General features: G+C 34.8%; 1 protein-coding gene and 1 pseudogene across 3 annotated transcripts in view; one reads left to right on the top strand and one right to left on the bottom strand.

The window, feature by feature from the left end:
- The window catches only part of Gpd2 (glycerol-3-phosphate dehydrogenase 2), a 253,620-nt gene that overhangs the window by 74,423 nt on the left and 165,416 nt on the right, over positions 1–13,781 (top strand). The gene's annotated exons all lie outside the window — the stretch shown is intronic.
- On the bottom strand, positions 7,888–7,988 carry LOC114094845 (U6 spliceosomal RNA; annotated as a pseudogene).

Genomic DNA, 13,781 nt, shown 5'->3' with positions numbered 1-13,781 from the left:
ACTGAAATACCTGACACAAACAATTAAAAGGAGGAAAGATTTCTTTTTTTTAATATATATATATATTTTTTGTTAGACACAATACCTTCATTTTGTTTATTTAGTTTTATGTGGTGTTGAGGATTGAACCCAGGGCCTCGCGCACTCTACCACTAGACTATTCATTTTTATTCCAGCCTAAAACTCAGACCCAGATTCGAGGAAAGATTTCTTTTGACTCATGGTTTCAGATCAGAATTGACAGGCTCTATTGCTTTGGGCCTGAGGTGAGGCACAATATTATGGCAGAAGGGTGCAGCAGAGGAAAGCTGCTCAACTCAAGACAGCTAGAAGCAGAAACAGAGGTAGAGAGGAAAGGGCCAGGGACAAGATACATTCCTTAAAGGCATGTGCCTAGGAACCTACTTATTTCCATGCTCCACCTGCCTACAATTTCCACCACCTCCCTGTAGTTTCAAATTATTAATCCTTCAAATGGATAAATCCACTGATAATGGTAGAGGCTTCATGATCCAACCATTCCCCCAAAACTCCACTTCTGAATTTTGCTGCATTGGGGATCACACTTTCAACACATGAGCTTTTTGGAATCATTCATATCCAAACCATAATAGTTCACCTAAATGATTTCAAAATGAATTGAGGCTACATGAAATAATGCTTTTAAAATACTTAAATTCACATAAGTACCCATTTAAAAGTGAACAGAAATAATAATTTTTATAACTCATACCTAGGAAGAATTTTAATTCTGTTGAAAAAGTGTTATAAGTGATCCTATGAAGTTTTGCTAACTAAAAAGTTATTGGTGATACATTATCATACAGCTACTTCAGCACCATTGAAAAGTGAAATATAACAGTGTGAAAATGCAGTGAGGAAGACTAGTAAATATTTTTATGAACTTGGTCCAAGAACTGAGATAACCTTTAAGATCTTGTCAATATAGACGTATTAGGGCTATTCCATTTGAAATCTAAAATGTACAAAAGTCCAAAGAGTTTTCTTAATCACTCATAAGCACAGTTTATCCTAAATAATTCTGATGGCTATTTCATATGATTAAGACAAAATCAGCTTTCCCACAAAAGTTCATAAAGCTAATGGAGTAAATTCTCTGCACTTTTGATACAGCAATGATGGTGATTATTCTGTATATGGCATCATTGTGATCCATTGCCATATTTTATTATTAACTGCTAAAAACAAACTGACACAGGGAGGAATAACTACTATCTTTTCGGTATAGACAGAGTAAATGTCAATTTTCTCAGTTAAATCCACATGAAATGAAAGTTGGGATACAAAGTGACATACCAGGCTTTCCTCTAGTTGTATTTTATTTTTATGTTCAGTTGGAGAAAGCATTCTCTAAACAGTCAAGTCTGGCTTTCTGAGTGAGACATGTACTAGTGTTTTCTATGTAGTCCTTTGCTTTCTCTTAGTGGGACACATCAGCTGGCCCTGGCCACAGTCATTACCAATCATGAAAGGGTTGCTATGAGAGAGCATGGTGACCAAGCCAACTCTTCCTCAACAAGAAGTGTTTAAGGCATGCCACCTTGGGTGAACTTAGCGGGCTCTTAAATTATGTGAACCAGCTGCTGGGAGATAGCCAGTTTCTTAAGGAATTTACTTTATCTTTCTCTATCCACTTCAATTTTCTAGTTCCCAGTGTGGATCTTTGGTGCCATTCTAGTTGGACTTCAGTCATCCAATCCAGTGCACAGAAAATGAGATATAATTAAAAATCATTAAATATTTAAAACCATTAAATACCCCCGTTAAGCTTCTATAAAATGAAACTGTAGAACAAAATTATAGCTTTAAATTCTTTCTTTGTGCCAGTCAAGACGTTGACAGAGAGAAATGTCTGTTATTACATACCTGACGATGCCTGTAAGTATTCCTCATGCACATATGAAAATAGCAACCACAAGAAATTGCATCAGCTTTCCTAATGTAAATAAAAGTTGGTTACATCCATGTTTCAAAGAGGAAATTAAAGCCCTGTGTTCACTAGAATATTCATTTTTATTCCAGCCTAAAACTCACAGCATACAAATAGATGAATTCAGCTCATGAGAGAGCAAAGCCAATTTAATCTCTGGCTCCCCTGAGGTAAATGTAGTTCACGGTCCTGCCCCCACCCCAACCTCAGCTATAATCCCTGGATCCTGGAGGTAAAAATGCATTGAAGTGAGGAAAATTCTTCAGCAGGATATAATGATCCAAAATGACAGGGACAATAATGACAATGAATTTCATGTCTCCCAGTCATGAGCTGGAGATGCTTGACTAGGCTGACTTACACAATTAAATTGTTACAGGTACAGCAGGAGATGTAGTTAGCTGTGCTTTGGGGAACGATGCCTCTGGCAAAAGGCAAATTGTGGAATTCAGATCCTTTTGTTAGGAACAAACTATCACTCCTTTAAGCATATACCCTAGATGATTGTGCACTTTAATAAAAGAAAGCCTGGGTAAAGACAAGTCTTTTAAGGTGTTGATCTATCAACTTTAAAAACTTAAATCAATTACTTCATTCCACAAAAGTGATTTTTTTTTTCACTCATGGTTTCATTTTTGTGTTTTTCATTGAGTTCCTGGAGATAATCATATCTTAAGATGGTGCTTGTGATCTTCATTTACAGTATTTATAAACATAGTTGTTGAGCAAATTGGTGTTATCTACTTTAAATTGGACCGACATATTTTCTTCATAGCAGAAGTAGCTTAAATAGAGAACTGAACATTATGTGTCTGTAACCAAACTAGCAGTGCCATTTTGCAAGTTTGGACTACTTGTGTAACACTATTCTTAAAAATTGGAATGGTTTCTCTGAAGCAGAGGTTCTTGATTAGCACAAGACCATCCACTGGGTTGTAAGAAGAATACATTAGATCTTCTACTAAGATTATCTTTATTCAATTCCATATAAGGTCTTCTTTTGTGCATGGTTCAAATGTACATAACATTTGGTACAGGGTACATGTAACTTATAAATGGATATACTTACTGGGGATGTATACTGACATTTACTTTTAGGATAATTTTAATTTCTTTTTTGGACCACTGAGCTGGTAATTTGCCATCATTTTATTTCTTTGATAATTGTCTAATTTAAATATTTTCAAGATAGATGTATTCGGCATGAGGAAAAATTCCTTTGGAAGTGTAAATGTTACTCAATCTCTTCATTCATTTCCCAGGGTCCATTTTTTATAAACATTGATTGAGGTGGCTAAGAAGAAACAAGCAAAACTATTGAATAAGAGGGGATATTATCTTGGGGACCTCAAAATTATAAAAATTTGATACAATACATTAAAAACTTGTGTTATTTTTTATTTTAATCTCCATGTTAAAAGAAAAAAATAAATTTATTAAGTTCTGTGAACAATTCCGATGGCTCCTACCATTTTCAAGCCCTTATTATTGTGCAAACAAAGATTTAAAAATATGCAAATATTGGTACATACAAAAGAATACATATAACATGTGTAGGATATAAAGCTTAATCACAAAGACCCTGGAATCCCAAACCAGCCTTAAAACCTAGAATATTACCAATGCCTTGAAGCTGTATGCCCCTATTCTCCAATTTCATCCCTCTTTGCTAAATACTAACTGCTATTCTGAATTTTATAATTTGGGTTCTGTCTCTCATGCTTTAAAATTGTATCACATATACATACATTTAAAAATGATCCGCTATTTAGTTTTCTTTTTAAACTTTGTAAAAATATTATATGATGTATTTTATAAATCACTGTAAACACTTCGGGGAACAGTTGGACACCCTGAAGTCAAGCATGCATGCATCTTTATGATCCAGTAATTCTGTTATTAGGACCAGCACTTATGTGTGTTCACCAGGAGACATCTAAAAACAAAAGTTTATCAAAGCACTGTGTGTAATTTAAAAAATGGAAATAATACAAACATTCATCAATAGACAAGTGAATAAATAACTTATGGTCTATTCATGTAATAGAGCAAAACAGCATTGTGTGTGAATGAACTATAACTAAATCAAGTAACATGGATGAGTCTTAGGGAAATGATATTTACAATGGGATGATACACTGTCTCACAGTTGTAAGCATCACAACCATAATACTTTCCTGCCAAGGTTGCTGCCTTGTAGTTGAAACATCCATTTGGAAGTAGATGACTTGAATTTACAACTTAACTGCATTTTGAGCCACATGTTGCACATCTATAATCTTAGGCTTATGATACCTAACACGCAGGCTGTTTTGGACTTAAATGAACTAATAAATATAAAATACCTTTATAGGTACAAAGCATTATTCAATAATTAATTGTCTTATTTGCGCCAATTTTATAGATACTCTGTCATCCATTGGATTTCTACTTACGTAAATTTCTACTCAAGTGAAGCATTGTTTATTCAAGTATCCTCTTTTTTTAAAAAAACTTACTAGGCATTTAGTAACACCTAGTAGTTATTTGAACAAACATATACACCTACATTGAAAGCATAATAATAATTTTTATTTCTTTTTTTTTAAATTAATGCAGATTAACTGTACAAAACAGTGGGTTTCACTGTGTTGTATTCATATCAGTATCCCTTTATGTATTTAAAGTGGGAAGTTTCTTCCAGAAAAATTTGCTAAGCATTCTTATGGAAAAAGTAAAAAACTACCATTCACATGAGTATGCTCCAGGTAATTGAACTTTAAGGGTTAAAAGACAATATTTAAAAGAGTTCCCTCTAAAATCCTTTTGGCTATTGATATAAAAACATTTGTTTTAGTATTTCTCCTTTTCATGGGCAGTTTTACACCTCTAAATTAAGCAGATAGTTTTTATCTTGATTTCCTACTGTCAGCTTTCTCATTGTATTTTTCGTCTTGGTCTCTGTGCGTTACATAAACGAAACTGACATTATTGCTCATATAGCAGGCTTTTTTTTTTTTTATTTTTTGCCCTCAACTGCTGCCTTTTTGCTATTCAGTGTATCTGGATACCAACTAATGCTAAATGAAATTTGACATGTACCCCTAAGAAACAAAACTTATAAATTGTGGCTTCAAAAGAAACCTTGAATAAATAGGACACACTGTGTCCACCCAGGCTAACATCCAACATATGCTTTAGCTTCCTGATGATGAGACAGAGCAAGAGAGCCCTCAGGAAACTTTACAATTGTTTATTGCTCACTTGACCAGTATGTATTAAATACCAGGCTTTCATGTTCTTAAAATTATTTTTTAAAAATCAAAAGTACACAGAAGTAATTTTGATCAGGTATAGCATACTGAGCGAGTGGTCATCTGTGTTGTACTCTGAATATAAAAGCTTTAAAACTGCCAAAAATCTACCAGTATAAGCATATGTATAAGATTATTTGAGCCAAATAGTGATGGTGGGTTCACAGTAGGTTCTTTTCCTCTCCCTCTTTGGGTTCAGTTGCCATCCCTTCCCATCTCACTTTTTTAAAGTAGTAGGATCAGTGTCGAAATCTGCTATGTTCAGATCTGTTCATTTTTTTCTTCCAACTTGTTCATTCATACAAAAAATTATTTACAAACCCTTCATTATTTGCTCGGCATTGTGCCTGGCATTAGGGCCAAATGCGTAAAAGATAGTCCCGAGTTAGCAGATTTTGAGAGAGTTCATTTTATAAGATGTGATACATAGTTCCTACTACCAATGATATTTTGCAGTTGTGTAGCAGAGAATGGCTTTCTAAATGTTTTTTTCATAAGTTTTCTTAGTCAACTCATCTCTGTGTGTGTGCTGGGATAGGATATTTTGATCCCTATTTCATAGGAAGAAAAGTAACTGTCACTAAATAACAGGATTAGTATTTTAGATACATGAAGATATTAAATTATTTTTTAACTCAAAAAAGAGAACTTTAGTAAATGAAGGTAATAATGATATGTTTCTTTTAGCTACCACTGATTCTTTTTAAAAAATAATTAATTAATTTTAATTAGGTATAAATGACAGCAGAATGCATTTTGATTCATTGTATACCATTGTGACACAACTGCTCATTTTTCTGCACACAATGTAGCTTTACAACGCATGTGCAGTCATACATGTACGTAGGGTAATGATGTCTATCTCATTCTACCATCTTTCTTGCCCCCATGCTCCCTCCCCACCCCTCTACCACTGATTCATAAGGATTGAACCCAGGGTCTTATGCATGCTAGGCAAGTGCTGTACCACTGAACTATATCCAGAGCCTGTCACTCTTGTTAAAAATAAATAAATAAAGAAAGAAAACAATAAAACCAAATAGTTAACTAAGTAAGTCCATTTTTACTATGGTAAATTTGAACATATGTGAAAATGATGAATTTAATAAAATGAATTTTATCACTCATGGCCAGACTTCATCTGTACTCTTATTTGCTCCCCCACCTCATCCAGATGACAAGCATTTCATCCACAAATATCCATGAATATTTGTTCTGTGTCTTTAAAGTGAAGGGTTCTATTTTAACACAGCCATACCACACCTAAATTATTAAATTATATTTTTTTAATATGAAAAGTCTGGTCATGTTGACATCCCTTGTAGTCTCATAACTTTAATACGTTCCTGATTAAGAAATCAACTCATAAGATGGACAAAATCTTAGTTATGGTTTTATAAGTTAATTAATTAAAAAAAAAACCTGATAGGTTTTCCATACCTTCTTTTGCTTCTTTCTGGTTTGATTTAACAGGTCCTCCGTTATTTCCTGTAGTTGGTAGTTAGAATAGTCCATCTGTTGCTGCATAGGAAACGATATCCCAAGTCCAATGGAAAACAATATATATATATATAGTTTCTCATAGTTCTGAGGATGGATGGGCTTAGCAGGGTGGTTGGAAGCCCTCATACAGTTGCACTGAGATGGCAGCTGAGGTTGGAGTTGTCTAAAGATCTTTTTGCCCACCTGTGGGTTGTCTTGGCTGGAAAGGCTAGAGTACCTGTGACTGGCTGGCATCTCTCATGGCTTCTCTATGTGAACTTTTCCACTAGTTAATCAGGTGTTTTACGTGGTAGCTGTTTTCCCCCAGTGAGAGTACAAGAGACCAAAGCAGAAATAAAAGGCAGATCTCTTTGCCTCTCCTTGGAAATTAATAGTGATTTTCACATTCTGTTATTTTATATAAATTATGGAGGCAGTGAGATTTAAGGGATAGGATTTTATAAGAATAAGAAAAACAGGAGGAAGTTTATCTGGGAGACATGGAACAGCCTAACAACAAGCTTTAGGGAAGTGGAATCTATTTGTTGTGTCAAAAGCCCTTTAGAGGTGGTGATAAAAATTTCCATTATGAGTTTTTTTCCCCCCTTGCTCTGTGTTACCCTTTTTTTTTTTTAAATCAGTCTTTAGAATCATTACCTAGGTAATTACAATATTTCATTAGTAGTTCAGGGGTTGCAAACTGGTACTTTTCTGTATTTTTCAGTTATTAATTGAATTACTTATAATTTTTCTGTTTCAACTATTTGCATACATTGTATATAGGAAAATCTGGGAAAATGCTTAATTCTTTCCATATATTTACCAGTTTTCCAAAGAAATGCATTTTTTTTCCTAGCATCTTCCAAATTTAATGATATTTTGAAGGCATTATTAACATCAACTCAACAATTTAGGTAGTTTGAAATGGGAGTTACTGATGTTCAAGTTGGCAATGGCACCTCCTCCAGATGGTTCCTGGGCCCTTTTGTTGTACTGTCTGTCAGTAGCCTATGATGACTTCTCTGCTGTCTGCTATGACAAGATATTTTGGACTCATCTTGAAACTTTGGAAGTTTCAAGCCTTGGAAGCAGCCATCGCTCCAATAAACCTTGTTTCCCTTGTGTAGAACATGGTAATTAGAGACCTTAATCTTTTTTCTTTTTCATATGGAATGCTTCATGAATTTGCATGTCATCCTTGCATATAGGCCATGCTAAACTTCTCTGTACCATATATGTATATGTGCTTTAAAAATGAGCACTAGAGACCATAACCTATTTCCTATGGATGTTCCTTGCTACTGATTAGTTGTTATTTTAGGCCATATGATAGAATGGATATGAGGAAATAGGAAGTAAAAGGCTATAATGATTAGTCATCAAGAAGCTACAAGGACTGGTCTTTAGGAACTGATTTTTTTCCATGTTATTACACAGCAATAAAATGCCTGACTTATCTGTTGGTAGGATCTTTAGGTGCCCACTGTCCTAGCTATTTAACATGTGTTCTAGCATCCATCCAATGGAAAACAAGAGTCTGCCCAGCAAATTCTTAGAAAAAGGGAGAAAGAGAGTAAGAACTCTACTCAAATCCATCTGGGTGTTGCTCTGCAGATCACACACAGTAGATCTCTTGGTGTGATGGGAAGCCAGCCTCATATTATACATCTGACCTCCTAAGAAAGAGCACTAATAACAACATTCTTCAATTAAAAAGCCCCATACTTTACTTGCAACTACTAATATTACAACCAAGACCTTGGAAATGTAATAGAAAAGTTGTGAAAAAAGGCATTGGTTACTTAGTCCTTATAAATATAACTAACACCTTGGTAGAATACATTCTCTGGAGCAAAACAGATTCCAATTTTAGAATGTGAGTTTTCAAACTAGTTTCATTATTAGTCTTAATACTTATTTATATCACACTTTATATTAGTAAAACCCTCCTTAGACTGTTAATACCCACCCACAGAATATATGAACCACATTACACCTAATTTTTTAAAACTCAGATCTGCTCATTAAACACACACACACACATACACACACACAAACACACACACACACGCACACATAATTTCTTATACAACCTATATAATTACCACTCCCTTTTTGTCTAAACCTTATATGTATTCTCTTAATCACTGGAAAAGTATTACTAATATCTAGTCTGGGGCCTATTAAGAAGAGTAATTCTTTGGGAAGAAAATGGTACAAGAACACAATAATTAGATGAAAGCAGCAACCAGATTAAGATGAAAATCAAATAACTTGTATAATGTCTTTATGTCAAAGATGATTAATATATAATTCTGAATTAACTAGGGAGAGGTAATGAGAAAGACTAGCAGTAAACCAGAAACTTTTATTTTCCAAGAGTTTTAAATATTTTAATTTTTAATCTGAGATGCACTATAATGACTGAACTTGATTCATGTTTTACTTTCTCTTATGAAGGTTAAATCTAACTGAAAGATAATTCTCTGAGTGTTTTTGCTATGTGAAAAGCACTATACCTCAATAGTTACCTCAAATCCATTTTATTAAAAGATGAGTTATAAATACATTATCATTAAAAAGTAATTGGGGGACTTAGTCTCTAGCTCAGTGGTGGAGTGCTTGCCTCACAATTGTGAGGCGCACTGGGTTGGATACTTGGCACCAAATAAAAATAAGTAAAGATATTATGCCCATTTACAACTAAAAATATATATGTATTTTTTTTAAAAGTAATTGGAATACACTTAGTATTAACCAATTGGATAAATTCACTACCCTCACTCGGATAGAAGAAAAACAAACCTATCTTTTTCAGTAGGTGCCTTTACTAATAGCATGCAAAAAATAGGAAATAATATGTATACTATTTGTAAGAAATAGATATATTGCATGAAGCAGATCAACATATATATTTACCTTTTCCTTCTGTTTTCTATTATGAATTTTTTTTTTTCAGAATAGCTTTGGGTAAAATTTGTATTGCCATGATCCTTAACTAAAAATAAGAGAAAAAGATACTTCTTTACTTAATTATGTTGAGTTTTTTAAAGTAGCAAAAACCCTCATTTTTAAAAAATCTAAGCATAAACATTACTACCACAAATGTAATGAAACACATACAATTGAGAGTAATTTTTAAAGTAATATAATACCTAGATGCAGTTAAACACCTCACTCACTAAAGTCTAATTAATTTAATTTGCTACATTTGCTGTTATCCTTGGACCCTTTCTTTTCCCCTTCATACCCCACTCCATCCACAATGTACATAGAATTAATTCAGGCCATAAATTTTAATTTAGACTTATCTTCTCCCTTTTTTGTTATTATGTATCTCAGTTCAACAGCCTTTAATTGCATCTAGGTATAATGGAGGGCCTCTGTGTGCCTGGTGGTTGTGTGTAATTGGGTTTTTCCTCCTCTTCTACCCACCTGCTCCTCAACCCTTCAGGTTTTGGAAAGGTCCTCTTTTCTCACTCTCTGCACTTTTTGAGTTATTACCTCTCTTAATTCCTTTTGAATGATGGCAAGTTAGCCATGTTTCACAAATACTGAACTTGTAATTTTAGAGATATCAGGATGTCTGATCATAGCAGCTCTTATTTAAATTATTTTGTTGGCTGAACTAGATATTGTTCAGAGCAGTGACCCTCAGAAACCAATTCGGTAATCCTGAGCATAAATCAAGAGTACCAGGAACTTAGAAGGCCATTGAGCATTAGAGTTCTTATGAACAAAGAAATCTCCTGTTTGTCACCTCTATGACCTGTATTTGATATTTGAAATCATATTTTGTATAGTATTGGACGGAGCCACAAATTGGAACAAGTTGCCATGAAGGTTTTCCTAACTCATGCTAAGAAAGAGCTGCAGTGCTTTCATCAGGAAGGAGTCTGTTTGCTAGAAAGACCTCCAGGGCATTATGTTACCCCAGACCTTCACACTGATCCCTGCCCTCTACAAAAATGGAAGTTTCCAAAGAATGAAGGAAGCAGCAGCCACTGAGCATGGAGAGCATCTCTCCTGTTCAGCAGCATGTGGCCTTTCTCATCGCTTTCAGTTTTCTTTGTGTCCAGAATAAAACAGCCATGTGTAGAAAATTCTGTACCATTGCATCCTTGAGGATCACTTGGCTTGATTGCAGTGATCTCTGTGTGTATGTTTGCTTAGTCTCTTAAAGGAAAATAATTTAAAAGCTAAGCAGTCTTTCTCTCCCTCATCAACTCATGAGCTGTGAATCTTTCTGGAGAAATATTGTACATCTTAAAAGCAGTATTTGAATATGTCTCATGATTTTGCTGCTGAAACTGCGGCAACCCAAGTTGCAGGGCTTCTAAACCAGCCTGTATCTCACTGTTTACCCTCTTTGTCTGTTAAAAATTTGATTCTGTCAGCAGGGCCTCAGGTTTGGATGTTACCACCAATAGTTTGTGAGATCACAGGATGGGGAAAAAATGGTTTTCATGTGAATACTGCTCAACTTTTTGACGTGTGATTTTAGGGAAGTTGTTGACCAAATGTTGACATGTGATATTTCTGAATTGAAATGTGCCTGCTTTAGGTCTAGGCTAACTTTATATCATTGATACATCTGTGTACTCTCTTAAGAATGAATATCAATACTTTCTAAAATGTTCTTTTGTGTAATTTTGTACTCTGTCAAGAATGTCTTTACTATGTTAGTCTTGAAATGCTTAGAATGACTATAAAGGGAGCAACATTTTGCATTACAAGTTGAAACAATGTGTTGATTCATATATTTTCAGATGATAAAATTCTCAGTTTTCTATATGACTATCAATTTTATTTATTTATATATATTCAGTAATAACATATTAGTACCATCTCTATGTCAGGCGATGTCATAGGTACTGGATGGAACAACATAAAATATTTGCTTTCTTTTTTTTTAATTTGCCATCTTTAAAAAAAAAATATTTCTTTTACTTGTACACCTTTGTTTTTATTTATTCACCTTTGCATGGTGTTGAGGATTGAACCCAGGGCCTCGCACGCGCTAGGTGAGTACTCTGCCGCTGAGCCACAACCCCAGCCCAAAATATTTGCTTTATTAGAAAAGCTTTTTGGCAACTGGAGGCTATTGATAAGTCAACCAGTGATTTACATTTGCATTTGAGACATTCAGTGAAAGGTGCACACCTAAGGTGCATGCAAGGGAATCTAGACAAGATTTCTTAAGTAATATTTGCTGAATTTAGTAAAGAATAGTAATATAGCCAGGTAAAGTTAGTGGGGGAGGATGTGGAAGGGAGCATTGTGGCCAGAGGAATGCAGGAACACGGACTTCAGGAAGCAATTGTATGGAACTTGAGTGTAGGGTGGGTAGATGCACACAGAGTACACACAAAGCCTTGGTCATGGAAGATCAGCTGTTCCACACTTAGGAGTTTATCTTGAATTCTGGAGGCAGTGGGAATGCAGTGTATGAAAAGCACATATTAGATACAGGAAATTCAGTATGTGGAAATGTGTTTGAATGATGAGTGTGAGAGTTTTGGGTGAGATTGAATGCTGATTTGAAGGAACCCCTGGCCAGGAAGAAGCAAAGACATAGGAAAGAAGAGATGTACCACTTGCAATAATATCCATGTTTTTTCTTTCGTCTTCTACAAAACTACCTAGATTTTCTTATTATATTAGTAGCTGTCTTCGTGGTTTAACTCTTTATTTGTATGTCTGTCCTTTCAGGTTTTTTGTTAAGTCTTCCATTTGGAAATAAGTCAATAAACTAAATCAAGTGTTTCCAAATTCTGTTTTCAGAACAATCTAGATCTTTCAAAACTTTAGAATGTGGGCTTTAAAAAATCTGTGATTGCCCAACTGGTTTATGTCAGCATTTTGGAAAGAATATCAGTCTTTAAGCAGTGTTAGAGATGTAAACCCTCTGGAGAGTGAAGAATGCCTGGTGCATGCTAATTTTGTACTTATCCAGGTGGAAGAAGAAGAGGAATAGCCAAAGCTATAGATAGAACAAAGGCATGTCAGCTGCAACCTGGTCTCAGTTTGGGCTTAGCTCTCCTCACCAATCCTGTATTGGGACATTGGTAATTTATTTATTTATTTTTAACCTGTATCATATTAAGTTCTTACTTTGACAAATCACATTTTGATTTATAGTCTGTGCTTTTGGCATGTGCTTTAATGGCATTAGCCAACTCTAGACACGTACTGAATTCATTATGTACCTTATGTATATAAGTAGTAATACTTCCTTTTAATGAACATACGGTCACATCAAAGTGCTGTGAGGGTGTTTTACAAAAGCGTCTTTTGCAGTGCTCCTCAGAAGTTTGGAGTCGTGTGTTAAGTTGAAGACTAATATGCTGTATTTTAAGTTGTATTTTAATAGAGTAATATATTATAATTTTGCCCTCTCCTTAAGGTGAATAGTCTGTTATAGTCTGCTTGAGTCTTTGATTCTTAGGCTTAGGTTTTAATTAGAATTCAACATTTTTGACATGTAAATTTTTTATTTGTAACCAGATGAATTAAGAACTCAAAGTAAAATTGACTTTGAATTTGTAACCTGATCTAAGATGTTGAGAAAGAACAGATATGAGGAACTCTTTTTCTTATTTTCTATAGGTGGTAAGACATTTACAGAATCTACTCACATAGATGATCTGGGGCAACACTAAAGCTTGGCTAGGTCTCTTAAAAGACTTCTTATTCTTAAAATGTGGGCATCCTTCAATAACATGTTGGGGCAGGACTTTGAGGGTAGATAGAGGTAGAGAAGTGAACCAGCAATTGCCTACTAGGTGTAGCCAGCTCTGAGCAGGTTTCTAAGGGGAGTGGCTGGCAACGTAAACCACCTGTCCCAGCTGAGTTGGCAGTCATGATACCCATTCCATTCCTATTCTGTGTGGGGATCTGATCTTGGTTCTGAACAGGGAAGCAGTCTTCTTATTGCAGTGATCCATGGAATCAAATGTGTGATAGTATTTTGGAATTTCTTTGTGAGAAGGAGGGACTTTGAGGACACAGGCAACCTTTAGAAATAGGCCAGTTTCTTATGTAGAAAGGTTGAG

Source organism: Marmota flaviventris, chromosome 11 (assembly GCF_047511675.1).
Source record: "Marmota flaviventris isolate mMarFla1 chromosome 11, mMarFla1.hap1, whole genome shotgun sequence".
Taxonomy (NCBI): Eukaryota; Metazoa; Chordata; class Mammalia; order Rodentia; family Sciuridae; genus Marmota; species Marmota flaviventris.
Note: the sequence above shows the minus strand (reverse complement) of the source record. Positions and strands in the feature narration are given on the sequence as shown.